The sequence below is a fragment of the Azolla caroliniana genome, unplaced genomic scaffold (assembly GCF_043228905.1).
Source record: "Azolla caroliniana isolate FFs.n. ecotype wild unplaced genomic scaffold, voAzoCaro1.0.p SCAF_10, whole genome shotgun sequence".
In the NCBI taxonomy this organism is placed as follows: domain Eukaryota; kingdom Viridiplantae; phylum Streptophyta; class Polypodiopsida; order Salviniales; family Salviniaceae; genus Azolla; species Azolla caroliniana.
Genome location: NW_028230445.1, coordinates 12,673,549 through 12,686,952, shown reverse-complemented (window position 1 = coordinate 12,686,952; position 13,404 = coordinate 12,673,549). Strand labels below are relative to the sequence as shown.

Here is a 13,404-nt window from a genome sequence, read left to right as displayed (position 1 = left end):
CAACTAGACTACAATGGATCCTATCTTGTGTACTTCTTAATATTGCAATCATAGATTAGTAATAAATAATATTTATATATTGCGCAAGCATCAACGAGAAACTGAGGATTATTCTAACACACTCTCATTTTTAAGATTAAATAATTTCAAGGGCTTTTATCGATCCGACATTACCTAATGATCCATGATGTATCTATTTTTTCCAATGCCTATTGTTGTACCCGGGAGTCTCATGTAAAAAACAAGGATCCGAACCAAGCAGACTACAATAGAATTCATTTAGTTAATTTAATATTCTAGTGCTTTTCTTCAAATAAAGAACTATGGTGCAATGTTGATCGAGAGTTCAACATTACTCTACAATCTATGCGTATGTTTGGAAATTCTATCGAGTTATCCAAACTATAAAACCAAACTAAAGTTTGTCATCAATCCTTCAAACATAATATTGATTATTTTGTTAATTTTACTTTTTAGGTCTTGAGTTTTTGAGTTATCAAACAGTTAACACAAGATATGCGTGGGAAATTTAATATATGATATTGTCGTTTTCATAGACGGGAGTTGAACCCGAGTCTTTCGGGTGAGAGCCGAGTAATCTAACCAACCAAACTTCAATGGATCACATCTCGTACACTTTTTAATATTGCAATCATAGATTACTAATAAATAATATTTATATATTGCGCAAGCATAAACAAGAAACAAAGGATTATTCTAACACACTTTCGTTTTTAAGATTTAATAAGTTCACCAGTTTTTATCTATGCCAAATTAACTCATGAGCATGCATATAGTCTTTCCTATACCTTTACTTGTACCCACGTGTCTTGGATAAAAATCAACGATTCCAGGCATCTCGATTATATTGGAATTCATTTAGTAAATAGTTGGTTAATGTACTATTCTAGTGCCATGCTCGAAATAAAGAAAAATGGTGCAATACTTGTCGACAGTTGAACATGATTCTACCATCTATGCATATTTTTTGAAATTGTATCAAGCTATCTAAACTATAATTGTTGTCAAATTTCATTTGAAACCTCTACTATTAATTGAATATTGGGATTAAGTTTAGAAATTGATGTTAGGAGAAAAAATTGAAGCAAAGTTCGTCATGAATCGTTCAAACATAATATTTATTATTTTGTTCATTGTACATTATTGTAACATGTACTTTAGGTCTTGAGTTTTTGAGTTATCAAACCGTTAACACATGCTATGAGTCAGAAATGTAATATATGATATGATGATTTCCATTGCCGGGAGTTGAACCCGGGTCTCTCGGGTGAAAGCCAAGTATCCTAACCAACTAGACTACAATGGATCCTATCTTGTGTACTTCTTAATATTGCAATCATAGATTAGTAATAAATAATATTTATATATTGCGCAAGCATCAACGAGAAACTGAGGATTATTCTAACACACTCTCATTTTTAAGATTAAATAATTTCAAGGGCTTTTATCGATCCGACATTACCTAATGATCCATGATGTATCTATTTTTTCCAATGCCTATTGTTGTACCCGGGAGTCTCATGTAAAAAACAAGGATCCGAACCAAGCAGACTACAATAGAATTCATTTAGTTAATTTAATATTCTAGTGCTTTTCTTCAAATAAAGAACTATGGTGCAATGTTGATCGAGAGTTCAACATTACTCTACAATCTATGCGTATGTTTGGAAATTCTATCGAGTTATCCAAACTATAAAACCAAACTAAAGTTTGTCATCAATCCTTCAAACATAATATTGATTATTTTGTTAATTTTACTTTTTAGGTCTTGAGTTTTTGAGTTATCAAACAGTTAACACAAGATATGCGTGGGAAATTTAATATATGATGTTGTCGTTTTCATTGTTGGGAGTTGAACCCGAGTCTCTCGGGTGAGAGCCGAGTTATCTAACCAACCAAACTTCAATGCATCACATCTTGTACACTTTTTAATATTGCAATCATTGATTAGTAATAAATAATATTTATATATTGCGCAAGCATAAACAAGAAGCAGATGATTATTCTAACACACTTTCGTTTTTAAGATTTAATAAGTTCACAGGTTTTTATCTATGACGAATTAACTCATGAGCATGTATCTAGATTTTCCTATACCTGTACTAGATTTTATCTATGCCAAATTAACTCAACGATTCCAGGCATCTCGATTATATTGGTATTCATTTAGTTAATTTAATATTCTAGTGCTTTTCTTCAAATAAAGAACTATGGTGCAATGTTGATCGAGAGTTCAGCATTACTCTACAATCTATGCGTATATTTGGAAATTCTATCAAGTTATCCAAACTATAAAACCAAACTAAAGTTTGTCATCAATCCTTCAAACATAATATTGATTATTTTGTTAATTTTACTTTTTAGGTCTTGAGTTTTTGAGTTATTGATTATTTTGTTAATTTTACTTTTTAGGTCTTGAGTTTTTGAGTTATCAAACAGTTAACACAACTACTACTTTATGTCTTGATTTTTTGAGTTATTAAACAGTTAACACATGATATGCGTTGGAGATTTATAATATGATATTGTCATTTCCATTGCTGGGAGTTGAACATGGGTCTCTCGGGTCAAAGCCGAGGATCCTAACCAACTAGACTACAATGGATCCTATCTTGTATATAAATATATTGCAATCATAGATTAGTAATAAGTAATATTGATATATTGGGCAAGCATCAAAGAGAAACTGAGGATTATTCTAACACACTCTCGTTTTTAAGATTTAATAATTTGAATGGTTTTTATCGATGTGACATTACCTCAGGATCTATGATGTATCTAGTTTTTCCAATGCTTATTGTTGTAGCCGGTAGTCTCGTGTAAAAAACAACTATCCAAACCAACTAGAGTACAATAGAATTCGTTTAGTAAATGAATTAGTTAATGTAATATTCAAGTGCTTTCGTTCAAGGAAAGAAACATGGTGCAATGCTCATCGGGAATTCACCATTATTTGACAACCTATGTGGATATTTAGAAATTGTATCAAGTTATCCAAACTATAATTCTTGGTGTACGAATTTATCGTAACAATGTTGAGGAATAACCATGACTAAATATACTGCTTCTTCTTGTCCCGAACAACATAATGTTTTGTCAAATCTCATTTGAAACCTATACTATTAATTGAATAATTGGATTTTTAGAAATTGATGTTTTGAGAAAAAACTCAAAGCAAAGTTCGTCGTCAATCCTTCAAAGATAATATTGATTATTTTGTTAATTCTATATTATTCTAACAACTACTTTAAAGCTTGTATTTTGGAGTTATCAAACCATTAACACATGATATACGTCCGAAACTTTATATATGATATTGTCGTTTCCATTCCCGGGAGTTAAACCCGGGTCACTCGGGTGAAAGCCAAGTATCCTAACCAACTAGACTACAATGGATCATATCTAGTGTACTTTTTAATATTGCAACCATTGATTAGTAATAAATAATGTTTATATATTGCGCAAGTATCAATGAGAAACTGACGATTATTGTAACACACTCTCGTTTTTAAGATTTAATAATGTCAAGGGTTTTTATCGATGCGATATTAACTCATGATCTATGATGTATCTAGTTTCTCCCATGCCAATTGTTGTACCCGGGAGTCTCGTGTAAAAAATAAGGATTTGAACCAAGTAGACTATAGTGGAATTCATTTAGTAAATGAATTAGTTAATGTAATATTCGAGTGCTTTAGTACAGTTGACCTTTATTTTGCAATCTATGTGTATTGTTTGAAATTGTATCAAGTTATCCAAACTATAATTGTTGGTGCAATCTATTCCGAGGAGTTGAACCTGGGTCTCTCGTTTGAGAGCCAAGTATTCTAACCAACCAGACTACAATGGATCACATCTTGTGCACTTTTTAATATTGCAATCATTGATTAGTAATAAATAATATTTATATATTGCGCAAGCATCAACGAGAAACAGAGGATTATTCTAACACACTCTCGTTTTTAAGATTTAATAATTTCACGGGTTTTTATCGATGCCAAATTAACCCATGATATATGATGTATCTAGTTTTGCCTATGCCTGTGCTTGTACCTGCGCAACTCGGGCAAAAATCAACGAGACGAGGCAACTGGATTACAATGGAATTCACTGAGTAAATGAATTAGTAAATCTATTATTCTAGTGCTTTGCTACAAATAAAGAAACATTGTGCAATGCTTGTTGACAGTTGAACAGTATTTTGCAATCTATGCGTATTTTTTGAAATTGTATCAAATTATGAAAACTATAATTGTTGGTGTTGTAATTTATCGTAACAATGTTGAGGAATAACCACAACTGAATATATTGCTTCTTGTTTTCCCGAACAACATAATGTTTGGTGCAATTTCATTCGAAACCTCTACCATTAATCGAATAATGGGATTAAGTTTAGAAATTGATATTAGCAGAAAAAAATTAAAGTAAAGTACATCATCAATACTTCAAACATAATATTGATTATTTTGTTAATTGTAACACCTACCTTAGGTCTTGAGTTTTTAATGATATGCATCGAAAATTTAATATATGATATTGTCGTTTCCAATGTTGGGAGTTGAACCCGGGTCTCTCGGGTAAGAGCTGCGTATCCTAACCAACTAGACTAAAATGGTTCACATCTTGTGTGCTTTTTAAGATTGCAATGATTGATTCGGAATAAATAATATTTGTATATTGCGCAAGCAACAACGAGAAACTAAGGATTATTCTAACACACTCTCGTTTTTAAGATTTAATAATTTCAAGAGTTTTTATCGACGCAACATTACCTTATGAGCTATGATGTATCTAGTTTTGCCAATGCCTATTGTTGTACCCGGGAGTCTCGTGTAAAAAACAAGGATCCGAACCAACTAGACTACAATGGAATTCATTTAGTAAATGAATTAGTGAATGTAATATTCTAGTGCTTTACTTCAAATAATGGAACATGGTGCAATGCTCATCGGTAATTCATCATTATTCGACAATCTATGCATATTTTTGGAAATATTATCAAGTTATCCAAAGTATAAATGTTTGTGTACCAATTTGTCGTAACAATGTTGACGAATAACCACGACTAAATATATTGCTTCTTCTTGTCGCGTACAACATAATATTTTGTCAAATTTCATTTGAAACCTCTACTATTAATTGAATAATGGGATTAAGTTTAGAAATTTATGTGAGGAGAGAAAAATCAAAGCAAAGTTCTTTATTAATCCTTCAAACATAATATTGATTATTTTTTTAATTGAACATTATTCTAACTACTTTATGTCTTGAGTTTTTGAGTTATCAAACACTTAACACATGAAATGCGTCGCAAAATTATATATATGATATTGTCCTTTCTACTGCCAGGAGTTGAGGACGAGTATCTCGGGTGAGAGCCGAGTATTCTAACCAACTAGACTTCAATGGATCACATCTTGTGCACTTTTTAATATTGCAATCATTGATTGGTAATAAATAATATTTATATATTGCTTAAGCATCAATTAAAAACTGACGATTGTTCGAACACACTGTCGTTTTTAAGATTTAATAATTTCACGGCTTTTTATCGATGCCACAGTAACTCATCATATGTAATGTATCTAGTTTTATCTATCGCGTTTCGAGTAAGAATCAACGATTCAAGGAAACTTGATTACAATGGAATTCATTTGGCAATCCTCATCGATAGTTGAACATTATTCTGCAATCTATGCGTATTGTTTGAAATTGTATCGAGTTATCCAAACTATAATTGTTCGTGTACTAATTTGTCATACCAATACTGATGAACAACCACAACCAAATATACATCTTTTTGTTATCTCGAACAACATAATGTTTTGTCCAATTTCATGTGAAACCTCTACCATTAATCAAATAATGGGAGTAAGATTAGAAATTCAATTTATTGATTATTTTGTTAATTGTACATTATTGGAACACCTATTTTAGGTCTTGAGTTTTTGTGTTATCAAACAGTTAACAGATGATATGCATCAAAAATTTAATATATGATATTGTCATTTCCATTGCCGGGAATTGAACACGGGTCTCTCGGGTGAAAGCCGATTATACTAACCAGCTAGACTACAATGGATTATATCTTGTGTACTTTTTAATTTTGCAATCATTGATTAGTAATAAATAATATGAACAAGAAACTGAGGATTATTCTAACACACTCTCGTTTTTAAGATTTAATAATTTCAAGGGTTTTTATCGATGTCATATTAACTCATGATCTATGATGTATCTAGTTTTTCCCATACCAAATTTTGTACCAAGGAGTCTCGTGTAAAAAACAAGGATCCGAACCAACTAGACTAAAATGGAATTCATTTAGTAAATGGATTATGTCTTGTGTACTTTTTAATTTTGCAATCATTGATTAGTAATAAATAATATCAACGAGAAACTGAGGATTATTCTAACACACTCTCGTTTTTAAGATTTAATAATTTCAAGGGTTTTTATCGATGTCATATTAACTCATGATCTATTATGTATCTAGTTTTTCCCATGCCAATTGTTGTACCAGGGAGTCTCGTGTAAAAAACAAGGATCCGAACCAACTAGACTAAAATGGAATTCATTTAGTAAATGAATTGGTTAATGTAATATTCTAGTCCTTTACTTTAAATAAAGAAACATGGTGCAATGCTCATCGAGAATACACCATTATTCGACAATTATGTATTTTTGAAAATTGTATCAAGTTATCCAAACTATAATTGTTGCTGTACTAATTTGTCGTAACAATGTTGAGGAATAACCTCGACTAAATATACTGCTTCTTCTTGTCCTGAAGAACATAATGTTTTGTCAAATCTCATTTGAAACCTATACTATTAATTGAATAATGGGATTAAGTTTAGAAATTGATGTTTTGAGAAAAAAATCAAAGCAAAGTTCGTCGTCAATCCTTCAAACATAATATTGATTATTTTGTTAATTGTATATTATTCTAACTACTTTACGTCTTGAGTTTTTGAGTTATCAAACAGTTAAGACATGACATGCGTCACAAAATTTTATATATGATATTGTCCTTCCTATTCCCGAGAGTTAAACCCGGGTCTCTTTGGTGAGAGGCGAGTATTCTAGCCAAGTAGACTACAATGGATCGCATTTTCTACACTTTTTAATATTGCAATCATTGATTACTAATAAATAATATTTATATATTGCTTAACCATCAATGAAAAACTAAGGATTGTTCTAACAAACTGTCATTTTTATGTTTTAATAATTTCACGGCTTTTTATCGATGCCACATTAACTCATGATATATAATGTATCTAGTTTTTCCTATCGCGTTTCGAGTAAGAATCAACGATTCCAGGCAACTTGATTACAATGGAATTCATTTAGTAAATAAATTAGTTAATGTACTATTCTAGTCCTTTGCTACAAATAAAGAAACATGGTTCAATGCTCATCGACAGTTGACCATTATTCGGCAATCTATGCATATTGTTTAAAATTGTATCGAGTTATCCAAACTATAATTGTTGGTGTACTAATTTCTCGTACTAATGTTGACGAATAACCACAACCATATATACAGCTTCTTGTTGTCTCGAACAACATAATGTTTTGTCAAATTTCATTTGAAACCTCTACCATTAATCGAATAATGGGCTTACGTTTAGAAATTGATGTTAGGAGAGAAATATCAAAGTAAAGTTCGTCATCAATCCTTCAAACATAATATTGATTATTTTGTTAATTGTAACATTTAGTTTAGGTCTTGAGTTTTTGAGTTATCAAACAGATAACGCATTATATGCGTCGGAAATTTAATATATGACATTGTCGTTTCCATTGCCAGGAGTTGAACCCGGGTGTCTCGGTTGAGAGCCGAGTATCCTAACCAACTAGACTACAATGGATCACATTTTGCGTGCTTATTAATATTGCAATCATTGATTAGATATAAATAATATATATATTTTTCACAAGCAACAACAAAAAACTGAGGATTATTCTACCACACTCTTGTTTTTAAGATTTAATAATTTCAAGGCTTTTTCTCGATGCCACATTCACTCATGATATCTGATATATCTAGTTGTACCCGGGCGTCTCAGGTAAAAAGCAAGAAACCGAGTATTCTAACCAAGTAGACTTCAATGGATCACATCTTCTACACTTTTTAATAATGCAATCATTGATTAGTAATAAATAATATTTATATATTGCTCAAGCATCAACAAGAAACAGAAGATTATTCTAACACACTCTCGTTTTTAAGATTTAATAAATTCACGGGTTTTTATCGATGGCACATTAACTCATGATATATAATGTATCTAGTTTTTCCAATGCCTATTGTTGTTCCCAACTATAATTGTTTCGAGTTAACGCAACTATAATTGTTGATGTACTAATTTGTCGTACCAATGTTGACTAACAACCACAACCAAATATACTTCTTTTTGTTGTCTTGAACAACATACTGTTTTGTCCAATTTGATTTGAAATCTATTCCATTAATCGAATAATGGGATTAACTTTAGAAATTGATATTAGGAGAAAAAATTTAAAGTTCAGTTCTTTGTCAATCCTTCAAACATAATATTCATTATTTTGTTAACTGTACATTATTGGAACAACTACTTTAGGTCTTGACTTTTTGAGTTATGAAAAAGTTAACACATGATATGTGTTGAAAATTTAATATATGATATGATCTTTTCCATTACCGGGAATTGAACACGGCTCTCTCGGATGAGGGCCGAGTATCCTAACCAACTAGACTACAATGGATCACACTAAGTGTGCTTTTTAATACTTCAATCATTGATTAGAAATAAATGATATTTATATATTGCGCAAGCATCAACGAGAAAGAGAGGATTATTCTAACACACTCTCGTTTTTAAGATTTAATCATTTCACGGGTTGACCATTATTAAGTAAATGAACTAGTAAATGTACTACTCTAGTGCTTCGCTACAAATAAAGAAACATGGTGCAATGCTTGTTGATAGTTGACCATTATTTTACAATCTATGCGTATTGTTTGAAATTGTATCAAGTTATCCAAACTATAATTGTTGGTGTACTAGTTTATCGTAACAATCTTGACGAATAACCACAACCAAAATCTACCGCTTCTTGTTGTCCCGAACAACATAATGTTATACCCGGGAGTCTCGTGTGAAAAACTAGGATACGAACCAACTAGAATACAATGGAATTCATTTAGTACATGAATTAGTTAATTAATATTCAAGTGCTTTGCTTCAAAAAAAGAAATATGGTACAATGTTTATCGAGAGTTCACCATTATTCTACAATCTATACGTATTTTTGGAAATTCTATCAAGTTATCCAAACTATAATTGTCGGTGTACTAATTTGTCGTAAGCATGTTGACAAATAATCACGACTAAATATACTACTTCTTCTGGTCCCGAACAACATCATGTTTTGTCAAATTTCATTTGAAACCTATACTATTAATTTAATATCAAAGCAAAGTTCGTCATCAATCCTTCAAACATAGTTTTGATTATTTTCTTAATTGTACATTATTCTAACAAATACTTTGGAGCTTGAGTTTTTGAGTTATCAAACAATTAACACATAATATCTGTCGAGAATTTTATGTATGATATTGTTGTTTCCATTGCTGGTCTCTAAGGTGAGAGCCAAGTATCTTAACCAGCTAAACTACAATGGATCATATCTAGTGTACTTTTTAATTTTGTAATGATTGATTACTAATAAATAATATTTATATATTGCGCAAGCCTCCACGAGAAACTGAGGGTTTTTATCGATGTGATATTAACTCATGATCTATGATGTATCTAGTTTTTGCCATTCCAATTGTTGTACCTGGGAGTCTTGTGTAAAAAACAAGGATCCGAACCAACTAGACTACAATTGAATTCATTTAGTAAATGAATTAGTGAATGTAATATTCTACTGCTTTACTTCAAATAAAGAAACATGGTGTAATGCTCATCGAGAATTCATCATTATTTGACAATCTATGTGTATTTTTGTAAATTGTATCAAGTTATCTAAAGTATAATTGTTGGTGTACTATATGCCCAATCGTTTCCATTGCTGGGAGTTGATCCCGGGTCTCTCCGGTGAGAGCCGAGTATCACAACCAACTAGACTTCAATGGATCACATTTTTTGTGCTTTTTAATCTTGCAATCTCATTTTTAAGATTCAATAATTTCAAGGGTTTTTATATATTCCACATTAACTGATGATATCTCAGATATCTAATTCTACCCGGGCGTTTCAGGTAAAAAGCAAGGACCCGAGGAAATTTGATTACAATGGAATTCATTTAGTAAATGAATTAGTTAATGTACCATTCTATTCCTTTGTTAAAAGTAAAGAAACATGGTGCAATGTTGATCGACAGTTGACCATTATTCTACAATCTATGCGTATTGTTTCAAATTGTATCGAGTTATCCAAACTATAATTGTTGGTGTACTAATTTGTCGTACCAATGTTTACAAATAACCACAACCAAATATACTGTTTCTTGTTGTCTTGAACAACATAATGTTTTGTCCAATTTCATTTGAAACTTCGACCATTAATTAAATAATGGGATTAAGTTTACAAATTGAAGTTAGGAGGGAAATATCAAAGTAAAGTTCATCATCAATGCTTCAAACATAATATTGATTATTTTGTTAATTGTACATTATTGTAACATTTACTTTAGGTCTCGAGTTTTTGAGTTATCAAACAGATAACACATTATATGCGTCGGAAATTTAATATTTTACATTTTCGTTTCCATTGCCCGGAGTGGAAACCGGGACTGTCGGGTGAGACCCGAGTATCCTAACCAACTAGACTACAATGGATCACATTTTGCGTGCTTTTTAATACTGCAATCATTGATTAGAAATAAACAATATTTATATTTTGCGCAAGCATCAACGAAAAGCTTAGGATTATTCTACCACACTCTCAATTGGACCGTGAAGTCGAAACAAGGAGTGCGGACGGTAGGCAATCGGTGGGTGTAGTATGTAAGATGTAGAGTTATAGAGAAAAGGTTTAGGGTTTAGGAATTAGGGTTTGAGTTTTGGTTTGGGTTTAGGGTTAGGGTTAGGGTTTAAGAATTAGGGTTTAGTGTTTGTTTTGGGCTTAGGGTTTAGAGGGTAAAAGGGTTTACGATTAAGTGCAAGAGGGGATAAAGTGAAAAGAAACACCAAGAATAATTTGAGCACACCCAAATCATTTGACAAACTAGGTGTAAGTGAGGCATAATAAGAGATAGAGGAAGGGGAGGGAGAGAGAGAGAGAGAGAGAGAGAGAGAGAGAGAGAGAGAGAGAGAGAGAGAGAGAGACGAGGGATTAATCACTAACATTAAAATTAGAAACAAGCTAAAACATAACCATAAGCTAAATAGTCTAGATTAGAGAGAGGGAGAGATTAAGAAGGAGACTAATTTTCATTAAGAAAAAGGAAAAATTACAATACGATGGGTAATGGTCATGAGCAAACTAGTTTCGCCCCCTACGGGGCTCATCAGTGCTACCATGACCATTCGGGGTGGATAGGTTTATATAGGGAGTTTTCGGAGTGGCTTTAGAGAAATGACAATAGGGAGTGGGGTTGTGCTTATGGATGTGATTGAAAGGGGTGGAAAGATTTGGAGAAGAAGGAAGAGGATTTTATGGGCTTTGATGTGATAAGGGGAAGGCTTTGGTATGAGGTTATATTGTAAAAGGAGGGATAAGAAGAAAAGGGAGAGTTTAGGATATTGTGAAATGCTCTCAAGAATAGCCTCCTTTCATTATGTCTCAAGTTACATTTTATAGACTCTCTCTTAGCGTGGAGGGTGTTCTCCCGCTCCAATTAGCTCTACTAATTATGGGGCTTGGTGGGGGCCTAGTTTGGGTGTGGTGCATTAGGCTTGGTAGGGTCCTAATTTGGGTGTGGTCTATGTGTGGTGCATGGGGCTTGGTAGGGGCCTAATCTAGGTGTGGTCCATGTGACCACCACAATTCCCCCTTGTAAAAAAAAAGTTACTGTGCAGTCGAAGCGCGACGAGGCGTGGACGACGGTTCCAGACGGGGGGATGACACAGGCGTGGGCGTAGGCATGAGTGTGGGCGGGGGCGGTGGTAGTTGATGGAAGGGCTTCATGCGAGACTGGTGAGCAAAGTTAGAGCGGTTGTTGGAGGCGCGGCGGAGCAGGTATGTAGTGTCGCGTATCTGCTTTTGAACTTCGAAGGGACCGATCCATCGGTGCATGAGCGATTCGCTGAGACCGCGACGACGGATGGGGAAGTAGACGAGGACTTTGTCACCGACGTGGTATTGATGGTCGACACGGCCTATATCATGTTGTCGTTTTTGGCGTAGTTGTGCCTGGTGCAGGTTGCTCGTGATGGCTTTGCAGAGGAGGGGCTGGAGTTGTTGTAGGTGGGACCACCAAGACACTGCGTCAGCGTGGAGTTGTGTGGTTGGTTGCGGGACTGCCACTTCTGGGGGTAAGCGCGGGTCCCTTCCGTAAAGGGCCCGAAATGGGCTAATGCGGGTAGAGGCTTGCACCGTTGTGTTGTAGGCATGCGTAACGAAGGGCAAGATTCGGTCCCAGGTTGAGTGCAGCGGATCGATGTAGGCTGAGATTTGTTGTTTTAAGGTTCGATTGAGGCGCTCCGTCAACCCATTCGTTTGCGGATGGTAGGGTGACGTGAATAACTGTTGGATTCCTAGTTGTGTTGAAACGAGGCGTAGGAGCTCACCGTTGAACTGGGGTCCTCGATCGGACAAGATTTGGAGTGGGCAACCGTGGGGGAAGATGATTTTCTCCAATAGTTTGGAGGCGATGGTCATAGCCTTTGCATCTGGGATAGCGGCCGTCTCAGCCCAACGCGTCAAGTACTCGGTGATGACGAGGATGAATTTGTTCCCTCCTTGTGACTCGGGAAAGGGGCCCATAATGTCCCATCCGACGATTTCAAATGGAGCTTGAACTTGTATCGGATGTAAGAGGCCTTGAGCCACTTGAGGTGATTTGATGGCCTGACATAAGTTGCATGCTTTGATGTAGGAGGCGACCTCGTGGCGTAGCCCAGGCCAATAGAATTTGCGACGAATTTTGTCGAGCACCTTATGAAAACCCAAGTGGCCGGACAACGGGTGATCGTGGAAGAAACGAAGGTAAGACTGGCGTAGTTGCTCAGGCACGTAGACTCGGGGTTCTTTGCCTACTTGACAAAAAAGTAGGACATTATCCTGGATCATGAATTGCTTGGTGAGGGATGATGTCGGTTCAGCTCGTAGGCGGTGGCAGATATCTTGGATTTGTTTGTCGTGTTGTTGCATGTTGGCCATTTGGGACGAGGATATGGGGAAATCGATTGTGTTGGAGGTGATCTGGTTCGCCTGAAAGGATATG

The 13,404-nt window shown here is 34.3% G+C and overlaps 1 non-coding gene across 1 annotated transcript; it reads right to left on the bottom strand.

The window, feature by feature from the left end:
• Positions 1–1,254: 1,254 nt before the first annotated feature.
• Positions 1,255–1,327, bottom strand: TRNAE-UUC (transfer RNA glutamic acid (anticodon UUC)). The gene has a single exon. It is a non-coding gene; the product is annotated as a tRNA-Glu (tRNA).
• Between the last annotated feature and the right edge of the window lie 12,077 nt (positions 1,328–13,404).